Consider the following 6,000-nt stretch of genomic DNA (forward strand, 5'->3'; position numbering starts at 1 on the left):
CATTATGGTACGAGTAAAGTGACTTGCCGGTAACGAGACTGAACGAGGTATTGGGATACCGACGATCGAGTCTCGGGCAAGTAACGTACCGATTGACAAAAGGAATTGCATACGGGGTTGATCGAATCCTCGATATCGTGGTTCATCCGATGAAATCATCGTGGAACATGTGGGAGCCAACATGGATATCCAGATCCCGTTGTTGGTTATTGCCCAAGAGCCGTCTCGGTCATGTCTGCATGTCTCCCGAACCCGTAGGGTCTACACACTTAAGGTTCGGTGACGCTAGGGTTGTATGAATATGAGTATGCAGCAAACCGAATGTTGTTCGGAGTCCCGGATGAGATCCCGGACGTCACGAGGAGTTCCAGAATGGTACGGAGGTAAAGATTTATATATAGGAAGTCTTATTTTGGTCGCCGGAAAAGTTTCGCACTTTATCGGTATTGTACCGGGAGTGCCGAAAGGGGTCCGGGGGTCCACCGGGGGGGTCCACCTGCCCCGGGGGGCCACATGGGCTGTAGGGGGTGCGCCTTGGCCTATATGGGCCAAGGGCACCAGTCCCAAGAGGCCCATGCGCCAAGGAGACTTGGAGAGGGGAGAGTCCAAAGAGGGGAAGGCACCTCCGAGGTGCCTTGGGGAGGATGGACTCCTCCCCCCCCCTTGGCCGCACCCCTTCCTTGGAGGAAGGGGCAAGGCTGCGCCCTTCCCCCTCTCTTGCACCTATATAAAGGGAGGGGAGGGAGGGGTGGCCGCACCCATAAGCCCTGACGCCTCCCTCCTCCCTGCAACACCTCCTCCTCCTCCCGTAGTTGCTTAGCGAAGCCCTGCCGGAGTTCTGCTGCATCCACCACCACGCCGTCGTGCCGCTGGATCTTCATCAACCTCTCCTTCCCCCTTGCTGGATCAAGAAGGAGGAGACGTCATCCGCTCCGTACGTGTGTTGAATGCGGAGGTGCTGTCCGTTCGGCACTAGGTCATCGGTGATCTGAATCACGGCGAGTACGACTCCATCAACCCCGTTCCATTGAACGCTTCCGCACGCGATCTACAAGTGGTATGTAGATGCAATCACTCTCCCATGACTCGTTGCTAGATGAACTCATAGATGGATCTTGGTGAAACCGTAGGAAAAATTTTAATTTTCTGCAACGTTCCCACGATGGAGATCAAGGTGTCACGCCGGTGACGATGGTGATCACGACGGTGCTTCGAAGATGGAGATCACAAGCACAAGATGATGATGGCCATATCATATCACTTATATTGATTGCATGTGATGTTTATCCTTTATGCATCTTATCTTGCTTTGATTGACCGTAGCATTTTAAGACGATCTCTCACTAAATTATCAAGAAGTGTTCTCCCTGAGTATGCACCATTGCGAAAGTTCTTCGTGCTGAGACACCACGTGACGATCGGGTGTGATAGGCTCTACGTTCAAATACAACAGGTGCAAAACAGTTGCACACGCGGAATACTCAGGTTAAACTTGACGAGCCTAGCATATACAGATATGGCCTCGGAACACAGAGACCGAAAGGTCGAGCGTGAATCATATAGTAGATATGATCAACATAGTGATGTTCACCGTTGAAAACTACTCCATCTCACGTGATGATCGGACATGGTTTAGTTGATTTGGATCACGTGATCACTTAGATGACTAGAGAGATGTCTATCTAAGTGGGAGTTCTTAAGTAATATGATTAATTGAACTTAAATTTATCATGAACTTAGTCCTGATAGTATTTTGCAAACTATGCTGTAGATCAATAGCTTGCGCTGTTGCTTTCATATGTTTATTTTGATATGTTCCTAGAGAAAATTGTGTTGAAAGATGTTAGTAGCAATGATGCGGATTGGATCCGTGATCTGAGGTTTATCCTCGTTACTGCACAGAAGAATTATGTCCTTGATGCACCGCTAGGTGACAGACCTATTGCAGGAGCAGATGCAGACGTTATGAACGTTTGGATAGCTCAATATGATGACTACTTGATAGTTTTGTGCACCATGCTTTATGGCTTAGAATCGGGACTTCAAAGACGTTTTGAACGTCATGGACCATATGAGATGTTCCAGGAATTGAAGTTAATATTTCAAGCAAATACCCGAGTTGAGAGATATGAAGTCTCCAACAAGTTCTATAGCTAAAAGATGGAGGAGAATCACTCAACTAGTGAGCATGTGCTCAGATTGTCTGGGTACTTCAATCGCTTGAATCAAGTGGGAGTTAATCTTCCAGATAAGATAGTGATTGATAGAATTCTCTAGTCACCATCACCAAGTTAGTAGAACTTTGTGATGAACTATAGTATGCAAGGGATGACGAAAACGATTCCCAAGCTCTTCGTGATGTTGAAATTGACGAAGGTAGAAATCAAGAAAGAGCATCAAGTGTTGATGGTTGACAAGATCACTAGTTTCAAGAAAAGGGAAAAGGGAAAGAAAGGGAACTTCAACTAGAATGACAAGAAAGTTGTCACTCCCATGAAGAAGCCCAAAGCTGAACCAAAGCCTGAAACTGAGTGCTTACACTTCAAAGGAAATGGTCACTGGAAACGGAAATACCCTGGATATTTGGTGGATAAGAAGGATAGCAAACTGAACAAGGGTATATATGATATACAGGTTATTGATGTATACCTTACTAGTGTTTATAGTAGCCCCTGAGTATTTGATACTTGTTCGGTTGCTAAAAATTAGTAACTCAAAACAGGAGATACAGAATAAACAGAGACTAGTTGAGGGTGAAGTGACGATGTATGTTGGAAGTAGTTCCAAGATTGATCATCATCACACTCTCCCTATACTTTCGGGATTAGTGTTAAACCTAAATAAATGTTATTTGGCGTTTGCGTTGAGCATGAATATGATTTGATCATGTTTATTGCAAAACGGTTATTTATTTAAAGTCAAAGAATAATTGTTATTCTGTTTACATGAATAAAGCCTTCGATGGTCATACAGCCAATGAAAATAGTTTGTTGGATCTCGATCGTAGTGATACATATATTCATAATATTGATGCCAAAAGATGCAAAGTTGATAATGATAGTGCAACTTATTTGTGGCACTGCCGTTTGGGTCATATCGGTGTAAAGCGCATGAAGAAACTCCATAAAGATGGATTTTTGGAATCACTTGGTTATGAATCATTTGATGCTTGCGAACCGTGCCTTATGGGCAAGATGACTAAAACTCCGTTCTTCAGAACAATGGAACGAGCTACTGACTTGTTGGAAATAATACATACCGATGTATGCGATCCAATGAGTATTGATGCTCGTGGCGGGTATCGTTATTTTCTGACCTTCACAAGATGATTTGAGCAGATATGGGTATATCTACTTGATGAAACATAAGTCTGAAATAGTTGAAAGGTTCAAAGAATTTCAGAGTGAAGTGGAAAAATCATCGTAACAAGAAAATAAAGTTTCTGCGATCTGATCGCAAAGACGAATATTTAAGTTACGAGTTTGGTCTTCAATTAAAACAATGTGGAATAGTTTCACAGCTCACGCCACCTGGAACACCACAATGGAATGGTGTGTCCGAACATCGTAATCGTACTTTACTAGACATGGTGCGATCTATGATGTCTCTTATCGGTTTACCACTATCGTTTTGGGGTTATGCATTAGAGACAACTACATTCACGTTTAATAGGGCACCATCTAAATCCGTTGAGACGACACCGTATGAACTATGGTTTAGCAGTAAACCTAAGCTGTCGTTTCTTAAAGTTTGGGGCTGCGATGCTTGTGTGAAAAAGTTTCATCCTGATAAGCTCAAACCCAAATCGGAGAAGTGCGTCTTCATAGAATACCCAAAGGAAACTGTTGGGTACACCTTCTATCACAGATCCGAAGGCAAGATTTTCGTTGCTAAAAATGGATCCTTTCTAGAGAAGGAGTTTCTCTCGAAAGAAGTGAGTGGGAGGAAAGTAGAACTTGATGAGGTAACTATACCTTCTCCTGAATTGGAAAATAGTTCATCACTGAAATCAGTTCCAGTATTCCTACACCAATTAGTGAGGAAGCTAATGATGATGATCATGAAACTTCAGATCAAGTTACTACAGAACCTCGTAGGTCTTCGCACCAGAGTGGTACGGTAATCCTGTTCTGAAAGTCATGTTACTAGACCATGATAAACCTACGAACTATGAGGAAGCGATGATGAGCCCAAATTCCGCAAAGTGGCTGGAGGCCATGAAATCTGAGATAGGATCCATGTATGAGAACAAAGTGTGGACTTTGGTGGGCTTGCCCGATGATCGGCAAACCATAAGAAATAAATGGATCTTCAAAAGGAAGATAGATGCTGATAGTAGTGTTACTATCTACAAAGCTCGACTTGTCGCAAAAAGGTTTTCGACAAGTTCAAGGTGTTGAACTACAATAAGATTTTTCTCAACTGTAGCGATGCTTAAGTCTGTCCGAATCATGTTACCAATTGCCACATTTTATGAAATCTGGCAAATGGATGTCAAAACTGCATTCCTTAATGGATTTATTAAAGAAGAGTTGCATATGATGCAACCCGAAGATTTTATCAATCCTAAAGATGCTAACAAAATGTGCAAGCTCCAGCGATCCATCTATGGACTGGTGCAAGCATCTCAGAGTTGGAATATACGCTTTGATAAGTTGATCAAAGCATATAGTATTATACTGACTTGCGGTGAAGCCTGTATTTACAAGAAAGTGAGTGGGAGATCTGTAGCATTTCTGATACTATATGTAGATGACATATTGTTGATCGGAAATGATATAGAATTTCTGAATAGCATAAAGGGATACTTGAATAAAAGTTTTTCAATGAAAGACCTCGGTGAAGCTGCTTACATATTGAGCATCAAGATCTATATAGATAGATCAAGATGCTTGATAAGATTTTCAATGAGTACATACCTTGATAAAATTTTGAAATAGTTCAAAATAGAACAGTCAAAGAAGGAGTTCTTGCCTGTGATGCAAAGGTGTGAAGTTGAGTAAGACTCAAGACCCGACCGTGGCAGAAAATAGAAAAAGGATGAAAAGTCATTCCCTATGCCTCAGTCATAGGTTCTATAAAGTATGCTATGCTATGTACCAGACCTATTGTATACCTTGCTCTGAATTTGGCAAGGGAGTACAATAGTGATCTAGGAGTAGATCACTGGACATTGGTCAAGAATATCCTTAGTTAGGACTAAGGAAATATTTCTCAATTATGGAGGTGACAAAAGGTTCGTTGTAAAAGGTTACGTTGATACAAGTTTTGGCACTGATCCAAATGACTCTAAGTCTTAATTTGGATACATATTGAAAGTGGGAGTAATTAGCTAGAGTACCTTCGTGCAGAGCATTGTAGACATAGAATATTTGCAAAATACATACGGCTCTGAATGTGACAGACCCGTTGACTAAGCTTCTCTCATGAGCAAAACATGATCACACCTTCGTACTCTTTGGGTGTTAATCACATAATCGATGTGAACTAGATTATTGACTCTAGTAAACCCTTTGGGTGTTGGTTACATGACGATGTGAACTATGGGTGTTAATCATATACAGATATTAATATTGGTGTTAAATCACATGGTGATGTGAACTAGATTATTGACTCTAGTGCAAGTGGGAGACTGAAGGAAATATGCCCTAGAGGCAATAATAAAGTTATTATTTATTTCCTTATTTCATGATAAATTTTTATTATTCATGCTACAATTGTATTAACCGGAAACATGATACATGTGTGAATACATAGACAAACATATAGTCACTAGTATGCCTCTACTTGACTAGCTCATTAATCAAAGATGGTTATGTTTCCTAACCATAGACATGTGTTGTCATTTGATTAATGGGATCACATCATTAGGAGAATGATGTGATTGACATGACCCATTCCATTAGCCTAGCACTTGATCGTTTACTATATTGCTATTGCTTTCTTCATGACTTATACATGTTCCTGTAACTATGAGATTATGCAACTCCCATTTACCGG

Source organism: Triticum aestivum, chromosome 1B (genome assembly GCF_018294505.1).
Source record: "Triticum aestivum cultivar Chinese Spring chromosome 1B, IWGSC CS RefSeq v2.1, whole genome shotgun sequence".
Taxonomy (NCBI): domain Eukaryota; kingdom Viridiplantae; phylum Streptophyta; class Magnoliopsida; order Poales; family Poaceae; genus Triticum; species Triticum aestivum.